The sequence below is a fragment of the Paroedura picta genome, chromosome 2 (genome assembly GCF_049243985.1).
Source record: "Paroedura picta isolate Pp20150507F chromosome 2, Ppicta_v3.0, whole genome shotgun sequence".
Taxonomy (NCBI): domain Eukaryota; kingdom Metazoa; phylum Chordata; class Lepidosauria; order Squamata; family Gekkonidae; genus Paroedura; species Paroedura picta.
The window spans coordinates 40,927,856-40,946,254 of record NC_135370.1 but is presented as its reverse complement, the minus strand read 5'-3'; the positions used below and the strand labels follow the sequence as shown (position 1 = coordinate 40,946,254).

General features: G+C 44.9%; 1 protein-coding gene across 6 annotated transcripts in view; it reads right to left on the bottom strand.

Annotated features, from left to right (window-relative positions):
• The window catches only part of FIGN (fidgetin, microtubule severing factor), a 207,043-nt gene that overhangs the window by 145,292 nt on the left and 43,352 nt on the right, over positions 1–18,399 (bottom strand). The gene's annotated exons all lie outside the window — the stretch shown is intronic.

Genomic DNA, 18,399 nt, shown 5'->3' with positions numbered 1-18,399 from the left:
TGGGCTCAATCCAGCGACATAAAGAGAATTTAATAATGCATCCCTGCATGGGATGGAGCACAGCAGCATTAACAGAATCAAGGGGCTGGACGGGAGCCAAGAGAGTACTTTGGACGTCCTAAGATGGATCAGTCGATGCAGGCCCCAACCCTCCCTTCTCTGTCTGCAGTGAAACTCTTCTGCAGCACGGGAACAACCCAGCGTACGTTTCATAACCCACATAGGGCTGGCTCTCCAACACCCCTTGTGCGGGAGGACCTTGAGGATGGAGGATGGCGAGCGACTGTCCCACAGAAGCAGTGGAAGGTGCTGCTGCTGCTGCAGAGGAGGGGAAAAAAAATCTGGCTTTGTCCTTCAGAAAGACAAGCATGCAGCTGCTACTAGATGTACACTATGAAGAATTCCTCCGGTTAAAAAGAGGGGGAAGGGGGGGGAGGGTGAGAAAAAGAGAGAAAACCCATAAAAGCTCATAAAATAGCACCAGGCAGGAGAAAGTTGCCTTATTATCACCTACAACAAAGGCACAACTCGATACGCGCCAAACACATTTGTGCACTGACAGCCTTGCCCAGGTGGGAGAATGGCATTTCCCCCACTAACAAAATATTGTCGCTTGCGCCACGACACAACACACCGTCTCCCAGCAACAGCGCTGGCCTCTGGGCAAAGAGGTCTGGAACTTCCTTCACAAACAAGGACATATAACCGGTGCGGCCTAGTGGTTTTTACACCACGGGAAGTCTTTCTGCTCCCTGGAAATCTCCCCAGAAAGCAGATCCCATGACAAGCCTTGTGCATCTCTCTACTGAGACCGTTCAATGGGTGTAAGGGCCCAGCAGTGCAGGCACAGAATCCCATGCTATTAGGTCAAGCCAGTGGAAAGCAGCTCTCAAGCCTTACAAGCTACTGCATGGAACGCAGCCACATGGAAGCAATTTTCGGTGGCTTCCACACAGGGAGGCCATAAACTTTTTTCCTTCAATTAACCTACATTTGATTCCTCACCGCCCGAACCTGCTGCTTCAGCCTTAAGTCTAAGCAGACGACGCTTTTCTCTCCTCTTCTGCAGTCCCTACAAACAGTCTATAATCAGAATATCCAGCAATTTCTCTGGGCCAAAACATACTAAATGGGGTGCATTTCTTAGACCGTCTACAGTTCTCCTTTGCCCGCCAACTCCTCGCTATGTTTTTCAGCACTCTTTCTGAACTGTGGTACCAGAATTGAACAAATTGCACCAGAAGAGCTCTGAGCTTTGTATTTCCCATTGATGGAAGCCAGCATCCTAAACCTTTTCTCATAGAAGAAAATGATGAGGGAACTTTCTGGAGAAATGGGCCAGGCTCATGAACAGTACACATGTCTGGATGGGCTCAGGGCAAAAATCAGTGGGAGCTCAGATGCCCCCAATCCTTTTCCCCTATTGCAGTACTAATAGAGTGATTAACGTAACATTGCACTTGGTTACATATCTGATTCAGCAACAGAAAAAAACAAGAGTTGCACTTATCTGCAACTGCTGCTTGTCAACATCTTCTCTAAAACAGGGGTGCCCTGCCCCTTTCAGGAACCAATGTATGCCTGGGATTTACACGAAATGTATTACATGTTCCAAAAGTAGGCATACCCTTTCTCAATTCCCAGTAAGCCAACACAAGCCTCCCCCATCCCCCACACACAATGGACCTGGTGAGAGCTCATAGCATGGCAGGAAGGAGGGAGTGTGTGTCTGCACAGAATACATCAATGAACAACAGTTTCAGGTAAGAGCAACTCTGTTTCCATGTTCTGTCTTCTCATACAGCCCCACACTGGGATCATTAGCAAACAACTCACCAGAAGAAGAGGGGTGAGTCTCTCACTGCAATAGAGCCTGCTGACTAGCTATTCCCACATCTGCTTCTTTACTCACCTGCAAGTCCAGAGCATAATGTCTGACAAATGTATCTTCTGTCAACGAAGTTGCTGCCTTCCAGATGTCCAGGAGAGGAACCCATCCATGAACAGCAGCCAGTGACTCCTGAGCTCTGGTGGAAAGCGCTCTCACACTGAGAGGGTATGTCTCTCTAGCTGCCATGTAGACAGAAGTGTGGACCCCAGTTCAAATCTTCCCATAGCTCTAAAGGTCACCAGATGATCTTGGGCCAGCCACTCTCAGCCAAGTCTACCATCACACGTTTTTGTGAAGACGGGTTAGTTGGACCATTCTGATGCTGCTCTGCCCTTCTTTGAGCCCCAATAACAAATAAATAATGCTTTATCTTTATGAAAAGACCTGGTTCTTTAAATAAGAGAGCCCTCCTAACATCTAGTATGCAGGGCTTTTCTTGCATGCATACCAGAAGTGGGAATGAAAACCAAGAGGACAGTCACCCGTGCCAGGTGGAAATTGAAACTAGTTGTGGAGAGGAAGTGTAAACTTGGGTGTAACACAGCCCACTCATTAAATATCTTAAGGAAAGATAGGTCAATTCTAAGCACCAATTCACTAACTCTCCTGACTGAGGTAACAGCTAATAAAAATGCTGCTTGCCTGGACAGCAACACTAAGGAACAGGAGGAGAAAGGCTCAAAAGGAGGTTTCATCAGGCTAGCTAACACCAAAGGTAAAGACCATTGTGGAACAAGACACGGTATGGGGGAAAGACACTGGAGAGTCCTTTTCAGCAGTGCTGAGCCAACTTATGTGCAAATACAGTAGTCCTGTGTGTTTAGATGCATTACCACTACTGCCATACACTTAGTAAACACTTTAGGCCAGCCTTTTTCAACCTTGTTATCAATGAGAAACCCCTGAAATCTTCCTCAGGCTTTGAGAAACCCCAGAAATTGTGTGATCATGCAGAATATGGTTGGGAAGCAGAGCTGTATGCATGCCCATCTGAGGCCCCTCCCCCTTCCCACTCCCTCTGAGCCCATTATTGGCTATTTTGGGAGGGGGGGGAGTGGATTGACTTTATATATATATAAATTTATTCAAAAATTAAGTAACTTCCTCCCCATTCAAGAAACCCTTCCAGGGCCCTCAGGAATCCCTGGTTGAGAAAGCCTGCTCTAGGTGCTGAAGCTAACCTGAATGGGAGCAAAGCTTCCTGGAGTAAAGACATGAAAAAAATTTCTGTAAGATTGATGGCTTGTCCACCACTGTAGAGGTTAAGTGACAACCAGGTTGGGATACTAACTCTAACCATCAGCAAAAATTAAAAAACGCAACTATCTGAAGTCATCCAACACAATATAAAGTAAACTGAACCAGCCTATCCCTAAAACTGAATTCAATAACTGGAACCACGTGTCAGAATTTTACTGGCTGCTGGCTCCAGTCCCTTTGAACTGAGGGGGCTATAGTTGTTGTATGCCCTTTCGTCTTGTAAAGGAGGGCGACTAAAATGGTTGCCGTGGATACAGGAACTACTGCTGATCAAACTGCCCCTGGCCCCTATAGATGGGGGTAGCAAAACCTCTTCCTCTGGGGGAACCATTGCTTATGGGTCAGAACTGGAGGAAATGGACTCAACGATCTGGCTATCTGCCAGTTCCATTTCAGTCAAAAGACATTTGTTAGAGTCAATCCCTCAAAGAGAAGGTCCTCAACTTTACAACAAGTCTCAATAGGGAGAGCAATGTTGCACAACCAGGAGTGTCTCCAAAGAATAATGGTAGACGCCACAGACCTAGCCGACACCTCTGTGGAATGCTTTCCCGTGCTGATTTCTTGTTTTGAAAGCTTAATCACTTTTGACCAAATTAGCTTAGCCAGGGACTTGGACTCCTTGGACAGCTTATCTAAATACTGGGAAAAGCTCTCCCAGAGGAAGGGTTGGTATATTTCCATAATTGCTTAGTAATTCACTTTGCAGAAATTAAGTGCAGAGGAGGAGTAGAATTTTCTTCCCAAAGTATCCAGTTGGCGACTTTCCCCGTCCGTTAGGGATGCGTACTGACCTGGTCGTTCACACGTCGGTATATCTTTGGAGATCAATTAAGATGGCAGGGGGGGAGGAGGAGACAGGAATTCAAGAAATCTTGCTTTACTATATACCTGTTCTCCATCCTGCAAGGTGTCTCTTGAAAGGGGGCTGGTTTTTGCCATATTGGGATTGGGAGGTTGGATAAATCCTCCAAGATAGGTAGCACCACCATGCCTGGGGGGGTCCTAGTATAGAGATGGCTCAAAACCCTGACTTTTGAACAGTTGTCTGAAGTAGTCACATCAGTGTGAAGGGCCTTGCCATTCTTAGTCTCTGTCCCCCACAGAGGTGGAAGTCTTCATTGGGAGACACCAGAGTCAGATGGCCTAACATATCTTCAGGTAATAGGTACAATGAACTGTCAGAACTGCCACCAAACATCCTTTCTCCATGGCCTGATCCTCTAATATCAGAGGGTGATGTTCCACCCACTGATGTAAACAAGATGGGGACATACAGTAGCAGTACGGTGGTGGGCTTGCCTGTTGCCACAACAAAGGGCCCCCTGAAGTCAATGATAGAGGCTGTCATGCAGGGACTCTAGACTGGTCTTTGTCTGCCTCAGAGGAAGAACCTGTAAAGGAGGCCGAGTGAGGTGACAGAGTACGAGGAAGAACCAGGGTAACATCCTGGTCTGGACTTTTTCACTGTACTACATGTGTTGATCTGGACATGGACTCTGTCTCGTCTCTGTGATTTGATCTCTTGTGTCTTTGCAGGAAGTTCCCAGTGAGACTGGAAATAGCTGGCTCCCTAGCTTGTGGCCAAGTCCATTAAGACAGGAGGGGGTTCACAGCATTTCCCCTCCAGAGCTTCCACGGACCTCTGGAGTCCATGGTTGGGATCCCGGGGTAAAGCATGCGCAAATCAAACAAGCACCAATATTACAGGCTTCTCCCATAGGACACAGAGTTCATGTTCATCACTATGAGCCTTCATTCCACTCTTGGAGCATGTTTTGAATAGTGTCTTGGATGCCATTATGAGAGACCAAAGGACAAATGGGAAGGCCCATGAGATGAAAGGGGCTTTTCTTCCACAAAGCCAGACATCCAAAGCCTGGAAGATCGCTCTCTGGAAAAACAGGAATAAGACCTTCCTTCCTCTTCTTTGTAGAATGAACAAACATGCAGCTAGAAAACGGAACTGAGGAAGGGGTGCGCACAGTTAGAGCACATGACTCATTGAGTGGGAATCCCACACATGCACCAGCTCTGAAAGTGGGGTGCTTCCAGTTTGGAGGTTAAGCTAGATCCAAAATGTCCGTGGACATATATGGGCCTGCACAAGAACGGCTGTTCCACCAGGTTCATGGTTGAGGTCAGGAAATTAACACCAAGACAATGCTGGCCTCCCTCCTCAAAACACACCATCCTCAAAGTACCAGTCCAGCAGAAATGAAGCTCCCCACCACCACAAGACCCTAATAGAAGGGGGTCTAATAAGTTAGTAGAATTTAATGTGGAAAGTTAAATTGTTATCCACTATTATTAATCGCATGCCTACTGTTACCTGCCCTGAGCCAACTGGGAAGAGCGGGCTCTAAAAATGAAATAACTATTAAGACAGAAGTTGAAACGTGGTTTATCAGACATAAGTTAGCCTTTCAACTGCCCTTTTCATCGAGGTCTTGTCTCGCCTTGTGGGTACTGCATCGCCGGCTCTAGCTTCTGAATGCCACATTAGGAATGCATCCTAGGAAACTTGCTGAAGTCACAATATGGTGAGCAAGCCACAAAGTCACACAATACTGTGATGTACAGGAAGAAGGAACGAGTTACTCACAAAATGAAAACAGGCCAGAGAGACAGAAGAAACTGAGCGACAGCTGATTTGCTAAGAAACTCTTAGGGATGGCCTTTTTTGGCTCCAGAGACCTGGTTACAGTGACCTGCGTAAGACGGCTGCTTATACCTTGATTTACACCACAGTGCATCATTATTACCAGATATATTCAAACTAAAGACATCTGGAAACCCATGTGGATGCAAAGTATGGTGAATCCCGTTTCTTGCCAGACTCTTGTTACTAGATATTTTTTCCACTGTATAGAAGAAGAAGAAGAGTTGGTTCTTATATGCCGCTTTTCCCAACCCGAAGGAGGCTCAAAGGGGCTTACAGTCGCCTTCCCATTCCTCTATAGCAGGAAGCCTTGCTTAAACTTCTACAGTTTTGTAAAATGTCTTTCAAGAACATTACATTACAAGTGTCCTACAAATTCGGAGTACTTCCATTATACCCAAAAAACTATTTACTTTGGGGGTAGTTTCCATTTATTTCAGATTTCCAAACAGTAGCCCAATCGCAGAGTTTATTACAAAGGAGGACCACTAAAGTTCAGTTAGTGTCCCAGGAAGAGCATTTAGAATTTTACCCTATCCCATCCCCAAAAGCTACATTAGAACCTGACACTTGCTTTAACATTACAAAGGATATACATGATTTATGGCTCAGGTAATTCAGAATAAAACTTCTAACCTACCTAGGGGGGCAAAACCAGTCAATATGTAGGACCTCTCAGGAGTCCCACATCCTGTACGGATGACACACGTTTTGTTTAGTCAGGCTTATTTGGACTTCCAAGGACCACAACAAAACAGTCATCTAAAAGCCAATACACGCTGATACGGATAGATAAGGGTAACCCAATCTCGTCAGATCATGGAAGAAGCCTTTGGTCATTAGTTGGCTGGGAGGCCACCGAGGAAATCCAAAGTCACTGCGGAGGGACAGGCAATGGCAAATCACCTCTGAATATCTCGTGCCTTGAAAAACTCACTAGGAGTTATCACATACCAGCTGTGATTTGATAGTTACCCCCCCCCAAAAAAAGTCAGTACAATACATTGAGTTGAAAGCTCAGTGAACACCATAATCACTAAATCATCTGTCAGGATTTAGTAGAGTTCCCAACACTGTCTTTGGAGATTCCTAGATATTCAAAGGATTTCCATGCCCCCTTTACTTTATGGCAGGGGTAGTCAACCTGTGGTCCTCCAGATGTTCATTGACTACAATTCCCATGAGCCCCTGCCAGCAAATGCTGGCAGGGACTCATGGGAATTGTAGTCCATGGACATCTGGAGGACCACAGGTTGACTACCCCTGCTTTATGGTATACCATGGAGTCTGCCCTCTGAAGCTGTCCTTTTCTCCAGGGGCTCCTAATTTCTTTTTTTACCCTAGAGATCCGTTGTAATTCTAGGAAAACTTTAGGCCCAACCGGGAGGTTGATAATCTTAGGTATATTATTATATTATTTAAAGAATGGAGCATATTGTTTAAAGAATTTAACATTATCAGGAAGCCGGCCATTTTCCCACAAAGAGTAGGGGAATCCGCCAGCCCCAGCTGCTACTCCTGCAGCCAGCAGGAGAAATATAATTGGGGGGGGGGGGGGATTTCCATCACTGGTGTCACTTCTGTGGGAAACTCAGAAACCGCTTCTGAGGAAAACCTAGAAGCTGTGTCAGTCTGCTCTAGGAATTGCCAGTAACTCTATGTTGTTTACCATAGATATTCTGGCAATTCCTAAAAAGGTCTGATGTCACTTTTGGGTTTTCCCAAGGATTATACACACACACCAATGGCATTCTCCCATGTCCTCCTACCACCCAGACTCCTGCTGGTCACTAGTTGCTGGCTAGAAACCCTACTAAGACGGATGATATGAAGAAAACAAAACAAGCTTCCTAGAGAAACCAGGATGTTATGAAGAAAACAAAACAAGCTTCCTAGAGAAACCAGTAGTAGAACAAGTTACTTCAGTGTGCTGTTTTGAATTTTAAATAAAAGCACCACAAACAATGGTCTTTGTCAGAATTAAGAATACTATACATTCAGCTGCACTAGAGTATTAATTATATTTTAGTGGCAAAAAAAAACCCTCTTAAATTTCAGGTGGGTATTTTTAAATTTGATAGCTCACCACAGAGCTCCCTTCACCCCAGAGACTGATGGACTATTAGAATGCCCTCGAAAGAATAAGAGGTCTACTTTCTCACACTTCACAAAGTCTTCTTTTGAAATACATACTCTTTAGAACTGGGATACACAAAAAATTGCCATTTATGAAAAAAAATATGTCGAAGGATTTCTTTTAAAAATTTAGGCACAATAACCCAAATTCCATCATTTGCACTCTACAAAGGGTTGTTCACTGGTTGCCCACAACAGCTAAACCCAGCAATCTACCAAAATATGAGCCCAAATATTTCCTGGAAGTATTACACAAGATTTTCTTTTGTTCACGTCAGCTTTAAAGACTCAATTTTAAGTCTAAATTTTAATTTGGTTTCTGACATAGAATCATAGAGTTGGAAGGGGCCATACAGGCCATCTAGTCCAACCCCCTGCTCAACGCAGGATCAGCCCAAAGCATCCTAAAGCATCCAAGAAAAGTGTGTATCCAACCTTTGCTTGAAGACTGCCAGTGAGGGGGAGCTCACCACCTCCTTAGGCAGCCTATTCCACTGCTGAACTACTCTGACTGTGAAATTTTTTTTCCTGATATCTAGCCTATATCGTTGTACTTGTAGTTTAACCCATTACTGCATGTCCTTTCCTCTGCAGCCAATGGGAACAGCATCCTGCCCTCCTCCAAATGGCAACCTTTCAAATACTTAAAGAGGGCTATCATGTCCCCTCTCAACCTCCTTTTCTCCAGTTGGGAGGACATATTTTAATTTAGCCTCTTAATCCACCAGATTTTATAGCACTGTTATCTAACCCCACATCAATATATCTGTTCCACTTAAAATTTCTGGTAAGGCCTTGGAGGAGGAGCATGCCTCATGGCTTAACACCCAGTCAGGGTGGTAGTCCCGCTCCTGAGTGCCGCCTCCTCCTCCAACCGGCTTGCCTGTTAGTCCAACGGCCAGCCAACTGCCTTCGGTCCCCCACCCCTCACCAACCCCTCCTCCTTCCACTTCCCTCTGAGGCTCGGAGGCTGCAGATCCACACCGCTTGATAGGTGGCCCTGCTGGTGAATTCCCTAACAGCTGCCTGCAACCTTTCCAGATCCTGGGGGGAGGGGAAGGCCATTGGCAGAGTTCTTTGACTCTACCCCCCTGATCTAGCACCTGCTGTATTCCTGAAAGCAACAGGCTTGGCCCCTAGTGGTAAAATAACTGATAAGTTCATAACCACGTGCCATGCAACCTTCAAGCAAAGGTTGGATACACACTTTTCTTGGATGCTTTAGGATGCTTTGGGCTGATCCTGCGTTGAGCTTGGCCCCTAGTGGTAAAATAACTGATAAGTTCATGACCACGTGCCATGCAACCTTCAAGCAAAGGTTGGATACACACTTTTCTTGGATGCTTTAGGATGCTTTGGGATGATTCTGCATTGAGCAGGGGGTTGGACTAGATGGCCTGTATGGCCCCTTCCAACTCTGTGATTCTATGAACTTTTGCAAACCCATTCCCAACATCTTGTTGTTATATCCACTTCATGAACACAGTCCAAAATTATAATCTAGGACACTGCTACATGGGCTATCTCATATTCATGCAACCAAAGTTCCCGCATTTTTCAGCCTACGGTTGCCAGCTCTGGTTTGGCAAATTCTTGGATATCTGGGAATGGAACTTGGAAATGGTTGAGACTGAGGATGGGATGGACGTCAATGGGATATAACACTGGGATGGGATGGAGAGCCCATCTTCCAAAGTAGGCATTTCCTAGAATCATAGAATTGGAAGGGACTTCCAGGATCATCTAGTCCAGGGGTAGTCAGCCTGTGGTACTCCAGATGTTCATGGACTACAATTCCCATGAGCCCCTGCCAGCAAATCACTGACTACCTCTAATCTAGTCCAATCCCCTGCAGAACTGCACTTTCTCGAGGAAAACTGATCTCTATGGACTGTAGCAACCTCACTGGCAGTCTTCAAGCAAAGGTTGGATACACACTTTTCTTGGATGCTTAGGGCTGATCCTGCGTTGAGCAGGGGGTTGGACTAGATGGCCTGTAAGACCCCTTCCAGCTCTATGATCCTATGATTCTAGATCAGTTGTAATTCCAGGTGATCTCCAGCCTAGAAGATGGCAAGCTCAGCTGTATCCTAGCAAGCACATACACATATTTTGTTTTTAACTATAGCAAATACAGAGCTGTAAGGAGGCAAAACTTATACTACTTATGCTTATATCCCAGAAACACTGAGCAAGACGAATGATGTGATATAGAAAACGGTAGCCGGGAAAGCACATGTGGGCACATTTTCTTTTCCCCCCAAACCAGCAAGTATCCTTCCTGTGGCACTGTTATGAGAGGCTCACTGAAACCCGCATTAACAGTTTGCACTACCTTAAGCAATGCGGATGGCTTGGGGACATGACAGCCTCCTGCATTCCCAGCATTCACCATTAACAATTTGTGTGTACAAAAAAAAGAGAGGTGCAATTGCTTTTGGCCACTTTCTTTGCAGCATCAAAACATCTTATAATCTACTCAAGTGCTTACAACTAGGATGTGCAACACCCGTTCACGCAGGACAGATGTTCAGAATTCCAGCTTTATTTATTTATTTATTTATTTTGAGAATTTTGAGGTTTATATACCATCCAGTCTTCAGAAACTCAGGCCGGATTACAGAATTTTAGAATATGTATAAAATTCCAATATATAATGAATTTTACCGTATATACTACTCGCATATAAACCGATCCGCATATAAGCCGAGGCTCCTAATTTTACCACAAAATCTGGGCAAACTTATTGACTCTCATATAAGCCGAGGGTGGGAAATGCAGCACTTACTGGTAAATGTTCATTAATTGAGACACCAGTAGGTTAAATGTTTTTGAATATTTATTGAAAGAAAAACAGTAAACTAGTTCTGTAAATGCACAAGAGGGCCAGGAAACCAGAGCAGAACAACAGTACCCGAAGTTGGCAACCTCCTACAACAAGTACAACAGCTACCAAACTGGGTGAATGGACAACTCTAACTACAACTGCAGTGCCCCCCACCCAGAACAAAAACACTGAAATAAAGAACTATAAAACCGAACACTGGAAGAAAGAACTGTAAAAACCAACTTTTAAAAGAAACACAACCCCAAGAAGAGCAGGCAAACAATGCTGCCCCTCAGAAATAAAAGAAATAAACACTAGGAGAAACAGTAAATCCCAAAGCACCCCAAAACCCCCCACTCCACCCCACCCACAGAGACCAAAAGAATAGTTTGGAAGAAGTGAAGGCAAAAGGGAAGAAAAGACCAGCGTCCCTCAGTCAAACCATCGCTGTCCTACAAGCAGCCAGAGCAAGCAAGCTTCAGCTTGCAGGAGGTTTGCAGAAGCAATGTAATGATTGGCTGTCTGGGAGCAGGCTGTTATTTCAATTACCGTATATACCCGCATATAAGCCTAGGAGGACTTTTCAATGTGAATACTGTACTGAAAAACTCGGCTTATGCACGAGTATACACGGTAATCAAATTTTAAGTGGCTTGGTTCCAGGGAACCCAAAGTGAGATCTTATCCTGTAACAGATATGTACTAGTCACTTCAATTCTTACCACAGCTCGGTGGTCTTAGAATCCTGTTCCTGAGTTTGGCAAACGTTGTCGGTTGGTAAAGGGAGCTATATCAGGATAAATCAGCAAAAAGAAGCACATCCCCATTTTGCATGCACAGGGGGCAGAGTGTTAAATCCAGTCCTGTGTGTATATGGGTGGAGGATAAGAGTTGCTAACCTCCTGGCAGTGCCTAAAAATCTCCCAGTATTACAACTGATTTCCAGATGACAGAGAAGGTGGTGTCTATGACCTAACATTCCATTGAAGCCCTTCCCTTCCCCTCACTAAACCCCACCCTCACCAGGTTCCACCCAGAAAACCCATTGCTGGCGCCATTAGTGCAGTCTCTGTTTCTAGTCCTCATAGATAAAGAAATGTTTAAAGGGTGTTATATACTTTTGTTTTTAAAGAAACCTTGAGGATTCAGTTTGGTTCTGGGTCTATCGCTATTTCCAAGTTCTTGTTTCAAATTTTTTGCTACGAGCTACTAAGGCCGCTTAAAAACTAGGCAGGAAGGAGACGGCAGCCCGAACCCACCTCCCAGTAGGTCTTGCCATGGATAGCTGGGAGCTCCTTGACCCCCCTAACCCCGGGGTTCCACAGCAAACAACAGTAAAGTCAGATTTTAAAATCTCCTTGTAAAAAAGGCAAGTACGTATTTCCTAACCAGGGTTTATGTTGTGTACTAATTCGTTCCACGTATCCCCCATGTTGTATGTAAACCACCCTGAGCCATTTGGAAGGGGCAGTATAGAAATTAATTAATTAATTAATTAATTAATTAATTAATTAATTAATTAATTAATGTTGACAGCCCTGGAAGGCTTTCCTGAACGGGTGGGAGGTAATTTTTAAATATATTTTTAAAGATTTGTACATTTACTGGATATGACCATATATGGTCAACACCCTCTCCCAAAATAGCCAGTGATGGGCCTGGAGGGGGTGGGAAGGGGAGGGGCCCCAGGTGGGTGTGTACACAGCTATGCTTCCCAAACTTATATTGCAAAATCTCTCAATTCTGGGGTTTCTCAAATTCTGAAAAAAAAAATTTCAGGGGTTTCTCAATGGTAGAAAAGTGGAGAAAGGCTGGTCTAGACAGCCAGTCATGAACTATCACTGCATATATACATACGCCTTACAGTACATCATCAAAACACAACTCCCAAATATGCACCAAAAAGCCGCATCTTGTTTATGCTGGTGCCCATGAAACTGCCACAGGCAGACAGGGATAATAGAATCATAGAGTTGGAAGGGGCCATACAGGCCATCTAGGCCATCTACAGGCTCAACGCAGAATCAGCCCTAAGCATCCTAAAGCATCCAAGAAAAGTGTGTATCCAACCTTTACTTGAAGACTGCCACTGAGGGGGAGCTTACCATCTCCTTAGGCAGCCTATTCCACTGCTGAACTACTCTGACTGTGAAAATATTTTTCCTGATATCTAGCCTATATCGTTGTACTTGAAGTTTAAACCCATTACTGCGTGTCCTCTCCTCTGCAGACAACGGGAACAGCATCCTGCCCTCCTCCAAGTGACAACCTTTCAAATACTTAAAGAGGGCTATCATGTCCCCTCTCAACCTCCTTTTCTCCAGGCTGAACATTCCCAAGTCCCTCAACCTATCTTCATAGGGCTTGGTCCCTTGGCCCCAGATCATCTTCTTCGCTCTCCTCTGTACCCTTTCAATTTTATCTACACGCACGGGGTTTTCAAGCCACCAGTGCGTTCCCAAATGGTTATATGGAACAGCCCTAAGACCAACATCCTCCACAGCTGGAAGACTTTCACATTACAATTCTGTCTCAGATGTTATCCGTTGTGGGCCTGGTTTTGTGTAAAGTGACAGGGGTTTCATACAGTGAATTTCCTTCAGTTAATGAGCCATCTGTGAAGAACTATGCTTATTTCAAAGAGTGCCACTTCTTAATCGCCCTTTTCCACTAATCAGTCTCCTCAGGTTTTTTAATGTTCTAAGCCAGGCTTTCTCAACCAGGGTCTCATGAAACCCTGGGGTTTCTGCATGGCCCTGGAAGGGTTCCCTGAGGGGGTGGGAGTTAATTAATTTTAAAAATATATTTTAAAAGTTAAGCATTTATCATTATATTACCATATATGGTCATACTGACCTGCCCCCCCATTCCCAGAACGGCCAATAATGGGCCTTGATTGAGTGGGAAGAGGAGGGGCACCGGGTGGGCATGTCCACAGCTCTGCTTCCCAACCATATTCTGTACAATTGCACCACTTCTGGGGTTTCTCAAAGCCTGAAGAATGGTTCAGGGGTTTCTCAATGGTAAAAAAGAAGTTGAGAAAGACTGTTCTAAGCTATACTGCTAAACCAATATAGCACTTCAGTGCTCCAGTGCAGTGGTCCCCAACCTGCGGGCCGCGGCCCGGTACCGGGCCACGAAGGCCATTTCGCCAGGCTGCGGCTCCCTCTCCCCGCCACCCCCCGCAGTAAAAAACTTCCCAGGCCACAAGCTTCCCAGGCTGGGAAGCTTCTTACTGCGGGAGGGTGGGGAGAGGGAATCAGGGCCGTGCCGCGCATGCGCGATTTCGGCCGGCCGCGCATGCGCGATGCGCGGGCGGGGCAGTTGCCCTGCCGGTCCTCAGCCTCAGAAAGGTTGGGGACCACTGCTCCAGGGGTCCCATTGAGATGCCTAGACTTCACTGTCCAAAAAACAAAAGTCTGTGGAAGATCTTGTGTCAAAAAAGGGCATTAATGGGGACGCAGTATTGCAGAAAGCGCTCTGGACGGTTTGAACAGCACACCACGGTAATTTAGAAGCACAACGAAGGGGTAGAAAACGGAATAATGAACTTTCCCTCCAAAGCAGCTTATCTACGCTTTGATAACCTGACCCAAGCAGGTTTGTATGAACAGGTAAATAAATTCCACTAGCAGCCCGTTGCTAAAACGAGTCTGCCTCAAATGACAGGGGGGAAATCTATTAGCCACCAGTTACTAAAACAGAACGCAAAGGCAGCTTCCCATCTATCACATAAATGAAATCCATATTCATTAAGCAAGTTAGAATCATCGCCACCCAAAAATAAGATAAAACTGCTGAAACGTTTTTTTTTTAAAAGCTGCCGTTTTCCTACTAATGCTACCATCCAGATGGGGCCCTGGGCTGTAAACACCTGTAATGATATGCAGGAGTCACCGACATCAAAATATCACCAACATGAAAATATCCTCCTATCAATTTCTTATCGCCTTGAGTGCCAGAAAGCAACATACAGGACAGCTGTTAAAAATACTTGACAAAAACTTCGCCACCTACAAGTGGATATACAACCAGCAAATGCTAGGGATAACTTTTAGCAGGGATCTGAGAGCTGGAACATGAAAAGGCAGGCAAGATAAACATGGGACTGTAGATAAAAATTACAATCCGGCACACGGAATGACATTCCAATAGCCACAATTGGCCAATACCGTTATTAGAGGGGAAACAACCCCAAAAACACAAAGTTGAGAACACCTTTTCAAGTTGCCCAAAACTCTGGGTGAAATAAAACCACCACCATCCCCACTATTCTGTTTTCTTTAACACCAAGACGAATGAAGAGGTCTGAACAAATGTGAAACTTGACCAAGACTTCGTGGTATTTTAATTGCTCTTAATAAAAAGATACCCGTACGTGTTATCTCTGTACAGAAAGCCGGCCACGAACCAGCTGCCTTGTATAGTTCGCAACTATTTATCAAAAGCAACCCTTTTGCTGCTTTCGGACTTGCACATGTTCTGCCTCTCAATAAAGTGCTTAAGCAGAGCAAAAGAGAGAATTCCTGGCTCCTGAACATTTTTAACAACTTGTTTTTCCTTCCACAACTCGAAGCTCCCACCCCCATCCCCCCAAAAAAACCCGACAGTCCTGAACGACCGCTTTATTAGGAACAATCAATATATATTTGTAGAAGCGAAACAAACTCCTCTGTTCAAATATATGCAGGGATAATTAATTGAAAACCATAATTAGGCTTCGCTCCCAGATGCCTAGCCTTTGTATAGCGTGCCCTCTACAAATCTGACCACTTAACATTGCTTCAGATGGAATTTGTTTGGGGGGGGGGGGGGCATGTGATCCTAGATGAAGAACACTCTTCATTTTTCTCACTGAGGACTGGCAGTTCAAAAGACACACATGCCCAAATGCAAATCAAGGATTTTCTCCATGCATTTTGAGGAGGGTGAGAGCACTTGGATATGGGGGTTAAAAAAATAGTACCCCTAGGCATGTCCCAGCACTCTTGACCATCCAAAGTTCACGTGTAACTAGCCTAGTGTCAGGGTGATTCGAAAAGAAAGCAGGACAGTAGAGTGTAGCTGTATTGCTATATAAGACTATATCCTATATTATCCTATATTATAAGACTATATAAACGGTAGACAGTGATGCCACTTTGAATAGTGTTGAGCATCTCAGCTACCACAGCTAGCTGAGCCCATCGCAGTGCTAGAGAGATAAACCACCTGCCAGTTTGGTGTAGTGGTTAGGAGTGTGGACTTCTAATCTGGCAAGCTGGGTTCGATTCTGCGCTCCCCCACATGCAACCAGCTGGGTGACCTTGTGCTCGCCACGGCACTGATAAAACTGTTCTGACCAAGCAGTGATATCAGGGCTCTCTCAGCCTCACCCACTCCACAGGGTGTCTGTTGTGGGGAGAGGAAAGGGAAGGCGACTGTAAGCCGCTTTAAGCCTCCTTCGGGTAGGGGAAAGCGGCATATAAGAACCAACTCTTCTTCTTCTTTACAATGCCCGTCCACACAACTTTAAAAATGCCTTCCAACCACGAGCCTACCCAAATGCATCATGCTGGCTAAATTCTAGGTTGCAATCCTATAGACAAGTGCCTGAAAAATAAATAAAACAAACCCCACTGACCCCTGCCAGGACTGTGGATCGGGCACAGAAAATGCTACCTGGAACCGAAAGGTTTCCAAGGGTTTCTTTAAAAAGAAAACGAGGAGGGTTATAAAGCACCTTTAAAAGGTCATTTTCTTGCACATAATTGCATAGTGGCTACATACAACATAGCATGTAATCGCCCAGCTAGGAGGTGGGGGGAAAATTTAATGTGTCGTTATCACTACGGTTTATTATTTGTAAGTACAACGTAGACTAATTAAGGCATCTCAGCCTGAAGTGGTTCGAGCTGGAAACAATAAAACACAACCACGTGCCAATGTGCACAGTTGCCTGTAAAATGCTTGCAAACAACAAAAGGCATTTCCCAAAACAAGATAATCAGTCTGCTGTTTCAGAGATACATATTCCTTTACAGATACCAGCGTGCTGCTAAACTCACGAGCCATTTTCCTCCTGAACGTTATCATCAGACGCTGAGAATCCCAGGCTTCCTAACTTTAAAATAATGAAGAACTAACCATTGTGCCTGTAATTGTTTGAGCCAGAGAAAAGGGACAAAAGAGGAAAAAATCAAGTCGCTCCAGTCGGAGAAGTGTCATCGTTTTAATGGATTGGTTATGTCGAGATGTTTTAAGTACAGATTAAAGCCACAGTTTGGCCCTTGTGAAGTTCTCGACACGCACAAGGAGGGTGTGCGTCTGCCTGCCATTCAACGTGTCTCGCTGGGCCCAATTTTTACTGTAATTCCAAAACCCGAAGTTAACATTCTTGTTTACACGGATAAAAGCCAATCCCATAGAAATGAGCAGAGAACAAGTCACAGTATGTGATGGCCTGGATTCCAGCACGGCTGGTCACACAACAAAGGTCGGACAGAAGCTCCTCGGTGAAATTCAGACACGAAAAAGGTTTCCCCACTCCCCCAAAACGCAATTGTTTCGTTAATTGCGACGGCCAGGCTAACATCAGTTTGTACCAAAGCCTCAACTGTAGATGCATCTATTCAATGACTTTCCAAAGTGGAAAACTCTCCAATGGTATCTTTTTTTCATAGAAAAAAAAATCTGCAAATCAGTTGTGCTAGATGGGCCAAACGTGGGATATAAAGCGTGGACAAACTCCAGGAGTTTCTACATGGTTATATGTGCAGTGTTTTGTTATAATTTAAAATTCTGCTACTATTATTTAAATTCTTTAAAGTCTGAAACCGAACATTCCCTGACTCAGATTTTCCTGGAAAACCCACAAAACTGCTCCTGTTCCCATCACACCCACCTACTCGAATTGAATTTGTCGCAGTGCTAGAAACTGAGACGCAAAAGGCCCAATGCATTTCCTCTCCTACGTGTGCCTTGGAGGGGGGGGGTTACAGCAGTCTGCATACAGGTGGGCTGCCAAAAAGAGGAGGAGGTATAACAGTACACGATGTAGCAAGCATGGAGCTGAGAAGGAAAGATGGTCTCTTGGGGACTACCTCATCCCTGTTTCCTTTCAAGGTATATTAACCACGTTCTTATACAAAATCTCATTCTCTTATCGCAAAAACTGCCCTATGAAAAGGTTCCGTTCAAAAGATGAGGATGCCCCACCAAGAACATTCAATCATGCCGCCTCATCCTATTTTTTCCAGAAATTATTAGTGTACTATGACACATTCAAGAGAAACAGCCGAAACCAGGTAAAGCAACGCAGGGGAAATCTTAGCATGACCATCTTTATTCATGTATTCCTGTATAGGTCACAAAGAATTCCTCCATTTCAAGGCCCACTCTTAGAACCTCTGAAATTCATTTGGGGGCTCCTGCCTTGTCCTATTACGGAAAGCAGAGCTACCACCGAGATTTCAAGGATTTCCTCGAAACGTGGTCAACGTAAACAACGCAGTTCATCAAACCTCAGAACACCTGGAAAGAGAAAGGATTTTCCCTCTCTCCGGCTTTCTGCACACAGATAACGAGGCAGTTCAATCCACGGCAATGGAGAAATTTTGCCGGGCTTATGATACAGTAACAAAG